We start from the raw sequence: 14908 nt of genomic DNA on the forward strand, positions 1-14908 counted from the left end.
GCTGCTGCCTGTGCCCAGAGTAATCTTCCCAAAACATATGGCTTCCCTGTTGCCACCCGTCACTCAATCTGTCTGAAACCAAACACATCCTCTTTCCATCTAAATTGGCTGTCCCTTTAGATGACTGTCAAACACACCACCATCTTTCTGTCATTTAGTTCTTAAAACCTTGGAATTACCTCTGACTTTTGCCCTCCTAGTCCCTCAGTATTTCATTAGTTACCAAGCAGTGTTGAATTTTCCTTTATTTCCCCCGTTGGATTTTCTTTTTATTTCTTTTAAACATTTCCAGACTAATTTTGGTCTGTTACGGAGTTCAGAATATCTTCCAAGGACTGTTATTAAGAGGATATGGAGAAGATATCTTGTTGGAGATCTGGGAATGCCTAAATCCTGTCTAGGCCAGCCATCTCCCTTTCCCGAGAGGTCACTAGGGGAAATATAAGGAAAGGGAACAATGACACAACTAGGCAAAAGAGAACTTTATTATTAGCTGGGTATTTAGCCTCAAACCACAATGCAGAAGTCAGGAAAGACAGGCTGGACTCTGGTCATCTCTGTCTATTCCCCCCCACTTGATGCCCAAACATGAGTCTTGGAACTTTACTTCCTAGTGGCACGAAAAGCCACCCTCACCAGAGAAATTGGACAGAAAGACAAATCTGCAGCTTCTTTGCCCAAAGGCTGGGGCTGTCCAATCCATCATAGGTGGGGCTGTAGCCCCTGGGCCTGGAGACTTCCTAGAAGGAGAAAAGAGAAGATGCTGGCTTGGGTGCCTCCAAGGAGGGCAAGGAGAGCCTGTTACCACTCAGGATATGTTGACAGTAGAAGGGAGACCACACCCATCCTGAACCTCCTACCTTTTAAAGTCTCTACCCCTAGAAAATGTACGTTAAGCCATATTCTCCAATTTCAGGTAGTTTTTCTTCTTTTGTGGATATGGGTATGACTTTGGGGTAGGGTGAAATTTCTCACTCACCATCACCATCCTGACTCCACCCTAAAGAGAGTGAAAAAGTGGCGAGCCTTGAGTGCCTTCTAGGGATCAGTGGCTCAATTTATTTGGATTCCTGGTGAATCTACACTATTCTGACTTTGTAAGTGTCTTGCTCAAAATCGTCAAAAGCCAACTGTTGCCCCGAACTAAGAACCAATTCCTAAGAAGGCCATTAGAACCCTCTATGGCCTGGCCCAATCTACCTTTTTTCTTGTCATTAGGAATGACCTTGGGATTGTGGCAGACAGGTCAAGAATAGGAAAAGGATGCCAAATGTAATCATCCAATGAAGAGATCAGTTGGATCTAATCAAGAGAAGAAGGAACTTGATTGTTACCAGAATTTTATCTACCTCATAACCTGATCAATGGGTCCAGAAAGAACTAGGTTACGCACCAGGGGGAATCTAATCTGTAGGGTAGGGCAGGATCTAGGAGAACTCTGTTCACATAGATTATATCGAAGGGACTTGGCGTGTTCACAGTGGTGGCAGAAGAATCTCTCTGAAAAATCTTGGCCAAAAAGCACTCTCAGCCTACTGAGATGGGAATCCCCATTCTCCTACAGAGGCAAGTCAATTGGCTGGCTTGAGGCAGTCACCTCAATGGCTTGGGATGATAAATAGTATTTAATCCTAAAAAGGTTCAGAATTATATATGAGAACGATGGAATAAATCCACAGAATTTGTATTTTTGTCTTAACTCTAATAATATTGTGTAATTTGGTATTTTCAATGTTTGTAAGATGTAGATAATTTATTAGAGAATCTGATAAATTAGCCTTGTGATTCCAATGTAAAATATATAATTCAGTAATTGATTTCAGAGTTGTATTAGAGATTTTTATTAGTTTGCAAATGGTATTGAAAGAGACTTTGGGGGTGCCTGGCTGGCTCAGTGGGAAGAGCATGTGACTCAATCTCAGGGTCTAGAGTTCAAGCCCCACATTGGGCATGGAGCCTACTTAAAAAAAAAAAGAGAGAGAGAGTTTGAGGAGTGTCTGGGTGGCTCAGTCAGTGAAGTGTCTGCCTTTGGCTCAGGTTGGGATAGAGTCCCACTTTGGGCTGCCTGCTCAGCAGGGAGTTTGCTTCTCCCTCTGCCTCTGCCCCTCCCCCCACTCATGCATGCTCTTTTTCTCTCTCTCAAATAAATAAATAAAATCTTTAAAAAAAAAGAGTTTGACATTCACTATACTTAAAGTTGAATATATTAGATTTTAAAATTTATTAGATTTAAAATATATTAGGTTTGCTAGATATCTGACTAGGAGCAAGTAACTTAACTTCTTGTGTCTGAGTTTTCTTATCTATAAAATAGGTATAATTATAGTACCTATTTCATAACATTGCTGGGAAGGAATTAATGAGTTCATACAGGAGTTTGCAATAGTACCTGACTTTTAGTGAATGCTCAGTAAGTTATTGTTGTTTTTATTCTTTATATGAGGACATTCTGTTTATTAGATCAGGCATTTAAACACAGAGTTTAAAAGGCAAGGTAGATATATTATGTATATAAATGCAGTTTAAAATGTTTAGTGGTTATTTAACATTAAATGAGTGAAATAGTTATTTAAAGGAGTGTAGTGTATTCCAGTTGAGTTGAAGGAGCATTAATCAGCCTTTTCTCAAGGACAAGGCCCATGTTTCCCACCGTATCCCCAGCACTCTGGCATTTGGTATAGAGAGGTACCCAATAAATGTGTGTTGAATTGACCTGACAAATCATATAAAAAGGATTCTAAGATGTTATATCCAAAAGACACTGTTAATTGAGACAGGGACTACAGGAGGAGCAGCTTTGAGGGAAGATAATGAGGCCAGGTTTTAACTGACTGAACGTGCAGTGTCTATATGACAGGAGCTCCTGATCATAGTTCAAAGTCTCATGGGCAGGACAGACACTCGGGAAACAATCTGAAGCAGGAAATACATATAACAGGGGGTCATCAACAGACTTTGGGTTCAGGGAGAGGAGGGCCCTTTGAAAATGACTGTTAAAATTTCCTAGATTTTGAAATAGATGAGATCAACTTAAAGGCTCAAAGAAAAATAGATTTTAAAAGTTATTACTTTTTTTTTAAAGATCATTTATTTGAGCGAGAGAGACAGCACTAGCAGGAGGGGCAGAGGGAGAAGAATCTCAAGCAGACTCCACACTGAGCGTGGAGCCCAACATGGGGCTCGATCTTATGACCCTGAGATCATAACCTGCGCTGAAATCAAGAGTCAGACCCTCAACCAACTGAGGCACCCAGGCACCTTAAAAGTTGTTACCTTAATACAGAAATATTAATTTAAATAAAGTAACAGTAAACAGTCTTTTCCATCCTCTTTCCCCCAAACCATCCTCAGACATAAAAAAACTCACCTTGACATTTCTAACCTTGTAACACATTACTTCCTTACACAAATCCCTTGTCTTGGCATCCCTTGAATGCTCTCCCTAGCTTTTGGGGGAGTCCCCAGGGATATTTACATGTGCTCACACTTATTCATCATCATCACCACCACAACAGCCACCATCTATCATACCTGTATTTTGTACCAAGCAGTCTGCATGCTTAATGGTAATTAGGAAGAGCTAATAATACCCAGCGCTTACTATGTGCTTCCTGGGTCCAGGCTCTGTTTGGAGTCCTTATATTATCTCTTAACCTCCACGTCTTGGGCAGAGAAACAGAGGCTTAAAATGTTGAGTGGCTTGTCAGGTCTCACAGGTAGGAAGTGGTATGGCCAGGCTTTGAACCAGGAGTCTGATTCCAGAACCCATATTACAATGTGGCCTCTGAAAGCATGGGGGTGTGGCTCCTGGGACCAGCACTCTCTGGAAAAGCAGACCCTGCCTGGACCAGCCCTTGGTGTTCCCAAAGAGGCAAAACTCCCTTGTATTGTTTACAAAGTTCCAGGTTCCCGGTAATCCTTATGGGGCTGGGGCTGCACACATTCCAAAGTAGAAATGGGGAGGCTGCTATTCTTGGAACTCTTACACAGTGGGTCCTGAAGGGTCCCTTGTGAAAATTGTTGCTTCAGCCATCTTTCTTCATTTCCTTATCCCCTATGGTCCCCCCTACCCCACCCCAAGGGACACAGTCAACCCTAGAGCTAAAAGCCTCCCACAAATCAGATCCTGTCAAGTGTCCCACTAGTGAGCAAACTACCTTGGACAGGCCTGCAAGCCGGCTGCCCCAACTGAGACCTACCTTGCTGCTTTACTTACTAAACACACTTGGAGGCCTCCCACTTCCACCTATTGCTCGGTCTCCCACAACAATCCACCCGGTTAAAGGGTCTTCACCTTTCTGCTCTATGCCCATAAGAATCTTGCCCACCCTTCAAGGCCAAATCAAAGTAAATCTCTCTGAAATTACCCACATAAGTTCAATTCTGATTACCCGGAGCATTTATTATCTGTAGGACCACTCATTTGGTTCTTAGCACACACTATAATTCAGCCAGCCAAATGACCAGCAGCTTCTTTTTTTTTTTTTAAGATTTTATTTATTTATTTGAGAGAGAGAGAGCACAAGTCGGGGTGAGGGGCAGAGGGAGAGGGACAAGCAGACTCCCCACTGAGCGGGGAGCCCAACGCAGGGGCTCAATCCCAAGACCCTGAGATCATGACCTGAGCTGAAAGCAAACGTTTAACCAACTGAGCCACCCAGGTGTCCGCAAATGACCAGCAGCTTATTGAAAGCAAAGCCAACTTGGGAATCTCCTGCATTGCCAAGGCTGATGAATTCCCAATATATTCTCAAGGGTCTAGGCTTCTTTTTATCCTTGCTCTGGGTGCCAAGATTAAGTCACCTTAAGTCAGTCTGCCTTTCTTTCTTTTTCTTTCTTTCTTTTCCTTCTCTCTCTCTTCCTTTTTTCCTTCCTCCCTCCGTGTTTGTTTCTTCCTTCCTTTCTTCCTTTTCCTCCCTCCCTCCCTTCTTTCTCCCTTTCTTTCTTTCTTTCTGCCCTAGGCAGGGTTGAATTCACAGTCCTGAGACCAAGAGCCACACACACCTCACTGACTAAGCCAGCCAGGCACCCCAAGTCATCCCTTCTTTCTTAATGCAACTACTACCTACACCTTACCTTATGGAGTTGTCTTCTGACATTATGCTGTCTATAGTTTCTGACTTCCACGTGAAGCTGATCACTGTCACTTCATTGGAATCCAGTTCTTTTAATCTCTTAGGGTAGATTTTTCTGCTTTTTTCCCTGAGACTGATTCTAGAATCTTTGGTTATCCAGAATGAAGAGCCTTTTGGATAGAGCAACTGGGGTTCACAGGCTCATTTGTCTTAAGAAAATAACTTGCATGTCTGAGGAGGGTGGACACAGAGGTCTCTCATTATATGTTTATTGAAGGTCTACTATGAGCCAAGCATTGCGTGAGGTGCTAGTATACAATCATGAACAAGATGAAATCCCTGCCCTCTGGCAGCTTCTGGATTGTGGAGGATTCATGGTCTGAGAAGTGCTGTGGAGAAAGAGTAACGCAGTACTTTCAAACTCTTTGTAGCTGTAATCCAGTAATCCAGTATCATGATCCAGTACAAATACACAAACCTATGTACATACATTTATATATCTGAAATAAAAGCTTCACAAAACAAGAGCCTCACTAAGTTTGACGCTCTCTAATATTTTCTATTTCTTTTATGAAATGTTGGTCATGACCCACTAAGTTCATTTTGTGCTTCCTCAGTGGGGATCAAACTGCAATGTGAAAATGCTAGTAATGGTTAAGAGCACAACTCTGAGGTCAAGCTGATGGCTTTCAGATCTGGCTCCACCTCTTATTGTCTGGGTTTGGGCAAATAATCTCTACATGCCCTTGTTTCTCTACCTGCAAAATGAGATAATAATAACAGTATATCTGCCTCATGGACTTTCCTTGAGAATTAGATGAGAAAGGAGATAATGTATGTAAAGGACTTAAAATAGGCCCTGAAACATTCTGAGTGCTCAATAAGCACAAGTGATAAATACTGGGTATGATGATAAAAGAGCCAAAGCACTCAATTTAGGGGCGATTCGAGAATGTGTCCTGGAGGAAAAGGCCTTAATGTTGAGACGTTAAGAAGTGGCAGGTGACGAGAAGGTATAAAGAATGGAGAAGAAAGTTCTGTGCAGAGAGAGCAGCCCTTGCAAAAATTATGAGGCGGGAGAACTTTCTGCCATGTATGACTTGAGAGCTTCTTGATTTGGCTGCAGCCTGAGGGAGATGTCTGTGGCAGATGAGGTCGAAGATGGCCGCAGGGGTGAGGTCACCAAGGGCCTTGAAGCCAACTCAAAGAATTTTAGGCTTTAACTTATGTGCATTGGGATCTTATTAAGCCTGTTAAGCAGGGAAATGACATGTTTTCTTTTTTGAAAGACCACTCAAGCTACAGGGGGTAGAATGGATTGGAGAGGGCAATTCCCCTGGCAGGGAGACCATGAAGTCTTTCGCAGCATCTTGATTAGAGATGATTTGGTAGCCTGAACCAACCATGCATCCTAACGCAATGGTTCTTAAATTATGGTGTTCATGAGAATTACCAGGACAAGGTGTGTTGGGGGGGGCCGGGGAAGGGCTGTTAAAAATGCAGTTTCCTGGGCTAACAAGCCAAGATTGTGGAGACAACCAATTGGGGCCCAGCATTTAAGTAATCAGCCCTACTGATCCTGATGCACGTAGTTTCCTGATCCCACTTTTAAAAACCAAGAACAAAAACTACCTCTCGTATGTCTCTGACATTAGATTGTTTTTCTGCTACCCACTCCTCTTTACTTCTCAGGCACCTGCTTGGGGGTCCCTATTGCTTCTGACTCCCTGCACTGAACGTACAAACTCCTTGACAGCAAGGGCTTCGTCTTTCTAATAGGTGCATCTCCAGCGTGTCCAGAACAAAACTGGCACAGAAAGGGCCCTCTAGAAATGTTTGCCAAACGAATGAATGAGCGGATAAATTAAAATATTGCTTTGTGCAAAAATTTTTGCTTTTAAATACCTGGGCAGGGTTTGAAATCGGGAAACAAAGGTCATTCCGAAGAAAGGGTGAAGGTGCGACTGTCAAGGCTGAGGAAAATGCGGGGAAGCCCGTTCCCGATTGTCGAGGCTTGTTCAGGAGGTGCTATAATTCTCGGGGCTGAGGGGCGAGAAATGTTACTATTTTCAGATTAGCAACCATCTTGGGCTGCCTGCGCCACTCTCCCAAGAGTCCACACTTGACTAATCCAGTTGCCTTCATGGTTCCGGCCCCATCCAACCCTGTCAAGCTAAACGTGGGCTCTAGGAGGCCGCGGGGGCGGGGAGAGACCCTCGCCCAGAGCCCCCTCCGGGCCAGCCCCGCTGAAGCAGCGCCGACCTCCTCATCATGGCGGCCGCCGGGCGGGGAAGCTGAGCCCGTGCGTCGCGTGCGTGCCTCCTCTCCCTCCCCTCCCCCCCCTCGGCGGCGGCGGCGGCGGCAGAGGCGGCAGCGCTCGCCATTGCCGCTGGTGGCAGGAGGCTGCGAGGAGCCGGCGCGGTCGCAGTCTCCACGGCGCAGGCCCACGGTAGCGCAGCCGCTCTGAGGTGAGTGCCCTACCGCGCAATCTCCAGCTATTTCAGCCCCGGCGCAGCCGCAACACGCCGCCCGCCCGCCGGCCGGCCGGCCCGCCCCGCAGCCTGCACCCTGCCGCCCCCGGCTCCGGGCCTGGGCCCCCGCCGGATTCGGCCCGCCTCGGGCGGGGGGCCCCGGCCCGGCCCAGTCAAACCGCCACCCCGAGGATGCGCAGGCCGCAGTAGGCCCCAGGCGTCCTGGCGGGCTCGGGAGGGAGGCGCTGCCCTCCCGAGAGCCCCAGGGTTCCGGCCTCCCCCGCCGCCTGAGGCTCTGGGGGCCGCGGCCTTCTCACCACCGTAGAACCCGGAGCCCGGGCCCGGTCTTCCCGCGGGCTCGGGAGCGGGAGGCCCGGGAGAGCGCGCCGGGCCCGGGAGCGGGAGGTGGGCGGGCTGCGCGGGACCGGAGCCGCGGCTCCCCGCTCGCCCCCTCGGCCCTTCCCCGGTCTGGTCCGCGGGCGGCGCGGCGGGTCGGGCCGGGGCGCGGGAGCCGCTGTCTCCTGCGGGAGAGGAGTCTGGCTCTTCGGGCGGTCTCCGAAGCTTCCTCCCGCCGGGGTGGCGTGGGCTTGTTACCCAGGTAGACCGGGGGACGCTCGAATATGGCGCGTTGCCCACCTTCTTGCAAGTTAGGAGGCGGCCCGGCCAGCAGCGGCGGCGGTTCGAGGAGGAGGGCGCAAAGTCCTTTTGTACGCAGAAATAAGGAGCGACATTGTGTTTTCTTCCCCAGCTGAGATGCTGCCGGTGGAGGGGCCTCGGTTCTTCCTATGCCTGGGGTGGTGGTCTCCTGGGTGAGGAGAGGGCGAGTGGCGCGCCCCTCGGAAGGAACCGAACTGTTGCCACTGTAAAGACAGGGGCTCTGGATGGCCTTGTGCAAGGGTATTATTTCACATCCCCAGCCTTTCGGGGAACTCAAGGGTTTGCCTCTGCATGTTGTCCACCTCAGTGTGCAATGATGTCCACCGCCTCCCTCACCTGTTGTGTCGTTGCTGCTGGTCCCAAAGTTTCTACAGTGCATCTGACTGTGTCCATCAGAACTTGGAGTTGTTTAAAAATCTTAGCATTTTTAGGGCTTCAAATGGTAATCTGCTCCAGCCAGTTGGAGGAGCTGTTGCCTGATCTCCATCCCTCCTTAAGCATTAGATTAGAACATATTAATTGCTTACTTCAGAGCTGGTGTCAGTTGTGCTTAATTCTTTTTGTGGTCAGAGCAAAATTCACGTTTTCTTAAGTGTGTAGAGACAATGGATTGGGAAGTTTTCAAGGTGAAGGCAGTGTGAGTGAACCTGTCAGCATGGACAGTGCTCACAGGAGAATGGGTTTGCGCATCTCACCTGTTTTTCCAGGGCATCATCTATGCCCACGGTGATCCTTTTCCTATTTCATGTCCAGCCTTTTTTTAAAAAAAAAATTCCTTTTGCTTTGACTTTGAACAGTAAGTTATTGGGTTGTTCCTCACTCAAGAAAGGAGGGGCGAGGGGCTTTGGAGATGCTGGGGTTTTTTGTTTTGTTTTTAGAGTTCAGTAGTAGTATCCAGATTTGTGTTTGAATGTTCTTGACGTATTATCTCATCAGGTAGTGAAAATATGACTAGAATCTGTGCATGAGTGTAATTTCCTTATTTTATGAGCAGGAGAGGAAACATACAATTATCACATGTAATGTAATACTTATTCTTGGGTGTGCAGAATTGTTTGTGTTAAGGGACTTTTTTTTTCTTCTGACAGGCATTAAATGTGACTTTCAACTGGGTCCATGACAAAAACAAAAAAACAATCAGATTAAGAAGTACTGCTTAATATCTTTTGGCACATGCTTATTTGAAGTCCTTTGATTTCATCCTATGTGCCTTTCCCCTCCCCCCATCTCAAACTCAACATATATGAGAGAAAATGACTTTTTGCTTAGTAGTCAGTGGTCATATTCTCACTTAGCCAAAAAGAAAAAAAATCATCCTCAAGCTAGGAGTTTTCATGGGAATAGATTTCTTACCAGGTTTTAAGGAAATTTAGCTCCTGGATTTAGGAAGTAACTCTAAGAGCAGCAGATAATGAAAGCCCTTGTCCAGATCTAGAAGGGATTAAAGAAGAAAGGATTTCAGGTTTCCCTCCCAATTCATGTATATTCCAGTGGAACCCCAAATTGCAAGTTTCTTGTTATTATTAAATCACAAGTGTACATCTATCTCTAATTTTGTTAGGAGCTGAAGACAAACTCCCTATGATTTAAATACCTGAATTTTCCATTGCCTGTATACTGTGAGTTCAAGCAGACCCCTGAGTTGTCTTGGAGAAGTATTTTATGTGAAATAATCACAAATGGGTGACTGTTTTAAGGGAAATTTAAACTCCTTGGGGTCTGGGATTAAATTTTTTATACCTCATATATAATAAGGCATTCAGTAAATGTTGGGAAATAATGATGAATAGTAATTTTTGAAATTAAAAATTTTTTCACAAGTATTTGAAAAAAACGTACTGACTTTTGGTTTTTGGAAGGGCTATGAATTGTCAGCCTTTAGAAGCACACCCTCCAGTCTGGAGAACAGGAAGTTATTGCATATGTTCAGCTTCTGTTAGATCTCTTTAGGCAACCCCAGTGCTTTGTGCTGCAGTGGGCTTGTTCATCCACTTAGGGCCACTGTGAAAAATTGGAGTGTGAAGCGGGAACTCTGGGTTGTTGAGTCTCAGAAGTGTCTACTCTAACCTCAAGAATTTCAGTGCACCCTCTCTGGGGTTGTAATTAGTCCAGGAAATGTGATATTTGAATTTAAATGTGTGTGACTTTGTGTGGTGCTTATTAATTATGTAATTATGTGTGTGTGTGTATTGTATTTGGAAAATCAGTCTTAAATACCAATCTTTTGTAAAAAACGTTTTAGAAAATGTTCTCTCTGTTCGTTCATGTTTTCCTTGAGAGCTAAAACTAGTGTTTTCAGCCTGAGCTTACCCAAGTATAATTTTCCATAAATGTTTAGTAAAACAGCAATGAAAAAGAAACCTACTTGTTAAGCTTATTTTAGAAACATTTTATTTAAACCAAGTCCAATCATTGTTTTGTTTTGTTTTGTTTTTGAGGCTCTGGGTACATGTTAATTTTTGTGCATTATGTATCATAGTTCCTTTCTTAAGAGCTAGGGGATGGATTATTCACTTTCTGGGCTTTTCAGTTAGAACTTTGGTCCATCAATATTCTTCTAAGGTGATTGGGCTGGAAGAGACAATAGTAAAAGGAGGTGAAACAAATCAACTTCGGGTGTTTCCAGAAGATTACAACCACATTGAGCTATTGGAAACTTTGAATCTTGGAGCAACAAGAATGCTTTGTCTGAAGTTATTTTGATGTAATATGGACAAAAGTTGGAAAATGAAAAGAATTTTTGACTGCTCAGGTAAAATAAGTGGATTATATATGCCTTAGAATATATATTTTTTTCTGAAGTGTAGTTCAGAATTAGGCTAATGAGTTTTTGACCCCACTCAATGCGGTTTAGTTATTGAAGCTTCAAACACATTTCATCATACAGTCTTTTTTTTTTTTGCCTTTTCACCATGTCTGTGGGCCTAAATGTGAACATTTATATGAAGTGAAGAAAAGTCAGAAAATACAACTTTGTTTATTTTTATTTTTAAATTTTATTTATTTATTTGACAGAGAGAGACACAGCGAGAGAGGGAACACAAGCAAAGGGAGTGGGAGAGGGAGAAACAGGCTTCCTGCAGAGCAGGGAGCCTGATGCAGGGCTCGATCCCAGGACCCTGGGATCATGACCTGAGCCGAAGGCAGACGCTTAACAACTAAGCCACCCAGTCGCCCCAGAAATACAACTTTAAAGAGAGCTTTTAGTATATTTTTGAAAGACAAAAACAAAAAAATCTAGGAGGCAAATAAGGTGGGCCTACCATATTTGTGATCCCTTGAGGCAAATCTGTATTCTGTCACCGAAAGTAGCCTCTTAGAAGATAATTGTACCATATATGGGATTTCCTCCAGAATCCCAGACCTTGTAGCCTGCCTTATCAAACTGTTACTGAACCATCAGATAATTTTTTGAGGAAACCAGGTTAAGGGAGGGGTGTGTGGGTGTGTGTGAATGTGTTTCGGGAAAGTTGGTTACTCTAGAAGAGTAACTGATGCTGATAAAAGAATCTAGTTTTATAGATTGGGATGATCACTGGAATTTAGGGCATGTACTTTTTTTTTAAGATTTATTTATTTATTTGAGAGAGTGAGTGAGCAAGCCAGGGAGGGGCAGAGGGAGAGGGAGAAAGAGAATCCCAAGCAGACTCTGAGCTGAGCACAGAGCCTGACATGGGGCTTGATCTCATGACCCCCTGAGATCATGACCTGAGCTGAGAGATGCTTAACCAACTGAGCTACCCAGGCACCCCTTTGGGTACGTATTTTTTTTTTTTTTTAAAGATTATTTGACAGAAAGATAAAGCGAGAGAGGGAACACAAGCAGGGGGAGTGGGAGAGGGAGAAGCAGGCTTCCTGCGGGGCTCGATCCCAGGACCCTGGCATCATGACCTGAGCTGAAGGCAGACGTTTAACGACTGAGCCACCCAGGGGCCCCTGGGCACATATTTTTAAAGGAAGCTAAAAGAACTACTTATGTGTGGGTCATCTGGTAATTTAGACTGATTTATAGATAAATATATAGTGTATTTAGTATACAAGCATAGTATTTAGATAAATTCATGCATGCTGATTTCTATGGTTATAAATGTGAAAATTTTGGCTGACAGTTTAAATGGACATTTTCTTAATAACTCTTAAATGGTTCCTGTTGGGTAAACTATGCCAAGCCTTTTTCAGAATTATGAAGAATGAAGTTTTTATGCGTAAACGTTAAGACTTGTTTTTAGAAAGGAACTTGTATCACTATTGGTAATTGTAAAGTCTTTTTTGCTTTTTAGAACTTGGAGAGTCTGTTTTGTTGCTGCTCCTGAATGCTAATGTGGTTAGGCTGGCAGCTAGACCTACAAAAACAAGAGGAAGTGAGGAAATGTCCCCATGAAACATTGCTTAAAACTAAGCAGCGGACTAGAAATGGGGATTGAGGGACTAGGGGACTTAATTCTTGTTTTATGTTCAAAAGGGGATAAGGTATACCCTTCATTGAGAAATAACCTTAACTCTGTCTTTGGAGTTTTGCCATTCATTCACTAGTCATTGATCAAAGACATGCTGTATTCCAGGCATGTGTTAAGTGCTACAGTAACAAGTAAACCACAGGCCTTGTCTACTAGAGGAGAAAGATAAGGGCTCAACTAACTACAATATAGCTTGTTGAGAAGTAAAATAAAGACTCGTGTGGAATTATAGAGGCAGGGGGTGAGTAATGTGGGGAGAGTAAGTGAGGTTAGGGAAGACTGTAGGAGATCTTTAAGTAGGACTTGAAAAAGTGAGTAGCTGTTTCACCTGATGGAGAAGAGGTTAGAGGAAGGGCATTGATAGTCTGAGGAATAGCAAGTAGATTTTGCTATGCTTGAGGAGTAGTGGAAAATGAAGCTGATGAGGTTGTGACTTGATTGGGAAGAGCATGGGGAGTTCAAAGATTATAGTTCATTAATGAATGATGATGCCTTTAATTAAGATAGGGACTGTATTGGAAGAACAATTTGAGAAAGAAGGGAATAGGGTATGATTCTAGATGTGGGAATCAAGATACATCAAATAGCTCCCTATTGACAGATTTGGCTGGAGCAGAAGGGGAAGTGGGGATCAATTAAGAGACTTGTATCCATTAGCATAATGTCATTCAGAAACTGCAAAAGAGTATAGTATCAGGATTGAGAAGACTAAGGGCAACCTTAACCAAGCATCTACATCTGAAGGTCAAGTGGAAGAGGAGGGGCCTATGAGGGAAGTTGAAAAAGAATGGCTAAAGAGATAAGATAAATAGTATGGGTTTGAAGAAGCTAAGGATAGGGGTTAAGGGAATTGTAACAGGGAATTTAGCAACTTGAAATCCTACGGAGAGCTCATTGGGATGAAAACTGGATTTGGCAATTAAGAGATAAAAGGCATTTTCTGAGTATGTGTGTATGTATTGTGTGTGTGTGTGTATTGTTTTGACAGGAATCATAGTGTAAACAATAGATTTCTAGAGCATTATTGAATACAGGGTCTATAAAACCCAGTTTAATAGATGACCTATGCTTAGAAATAGGTCCTGTTCTTCCCCTTATGGAAATTATAGCATAAAAGCTTTGAGAGAATACTTCAATTCTAACAATTAGATTTTATAGATTTGAGTATATAGTATATGTGTTTTAGTTTATAGTCTTTTTTTTTTAAAGATTTTATTTATCTGTCAGAGCACAAGCAGGGGGAGTGGCAGGCAGAGGGAGAAGCAGGCTCCCTACTGAGCAAGGAGCTTCACTAGGGACTCAATCCCAGGACCCTGGGATCATGACCTGAGCAGAAGGCAGGTGCTCAACAGACTAAGCCGCCCAGGCATCCCTGAGTTTTTAGTGTTTGTGTTTTTTTTTCCAAAGATTTTTTGTTTATTTATTTGACAGAGAGAGACACAGCGAGAGAGGGAACACAGGCAGGGGGAGTGGGAGAGGGAGAAGCAGGCTTCCCACCAAGCAGGGAGCCCGATGCAGGGTTCGATCCCAGGACCCTGGGATCATGACCTGCACTGAAGGCAGATGCTTAACAACTGAGTCACCCAGGCGCCCCGAGTTTTTAGTTTTTTAAGATGCAGATTTTTTTTATAATTTAATGTTAAATGCAGGGGTTTTTAGCCTGAATTTTATAGTTCTGGGACTCAGGGATATATTTTGGTCATGTAACCCTGATCTCTTGAAATTGTATGAAAAATTTTTTATGTGTGCCTGTGCAGTTTTTCTGGGGAGAGGGTCCATAGCGTTCTTGACACACGGAAAAGTCAAAGGCCTTTTCGGTATTGTTAATTAAGTCAAATACTGGTTGTGTTGGCTGGCTGAAATCTGTTAACTCGATTGACTGGGACAGACCAAGGGGAAGAAATTTTGAGTGGGTATCTCAGGTGAAGAACTTCGGGAAGATCTGAGACACCTCCAGGAGATAGGACTAAGAGCACCAGAAGGAAGGTGGGAGGAATGCCAAAGCAAAACTTAACCAATTTCAGAATCTTGCCAAGTCTTCTGGATTCCTTGTTTTGTTTTTTTGTTGTTGTTTTGTTCTTTTAATACTCTAGGATTCACACTAGTATATGACTATCAGTTCATATACTATATACAGTAGTAGGCTTTGTGGGCGATCAAATTACTATTTTATTTTTTATTTATTTTTTTAAAAAGATTTTATTTATTTATTTGAGAGAGAGAATGAGAGAGACAGAGCACGAGAAGG

The 14908-nt window shown here is 43.8% G+C and overlaps 1 protein-coding gene and 1 long non-coding RNA gene across 6 annotated transcripts in view; one reads left to right on the plus strand and one right to left on the minus strand.

The window, feature by feature from the left end:
• Positions 1 to 476: 476 nt before the first annotated feature.
• On the minus strand, positions 477 to 7359 carry LOC113910916. Its single transcript, XR_003516319.2, has 3 exons — positions 6981 to 7359; positions 5077 to 5464; positions 477 to 740 (listed from the first exon to the last, which is right to left on the minus strand). It is a non-coding gene; the product is annotated as an uncharacterized LOC113910916 (long non-coding RNA).
• Positions 7360 to 7417: 58 nt separating this feature from the next.
• The window catches only part of NRF1 (nuclear respiratory factor 1), a 147920-nt gene continuing 140429 nt past the window's right edge, over positions 7418 to 14908 (plus strand). For 4 of the 5 annotated variants that reach the window (XR_003516318.1, XM_027572971.2, XM_027572973.2 and 1 more), the window contains exon 1: positions 7418 to 7543. The gene's annotated coding sequence lies outside the window, so the exon portion shown is untranslated. The remainder of the gene's footprint in view (positions 7544 to 14908) is intronic. The other variant, XM_027572974.2, reaches the window with a different exon arrangement.

The sequence above is a fragment of the Zalophus californianus genome, chromosome 12 (genome assembly GCF_009762305.2).
Source record: "Zalophus californianus isolate mZalCal1 chromosome 12, mZalCal1.pri.v2, whole genome shotgun sequence".
Lineage (NCBI taxonomy): Eukaryota > Metazoa > Chordata > Mammalia > Carnivora > Otariidae > Zalophus > Zalophus californianus.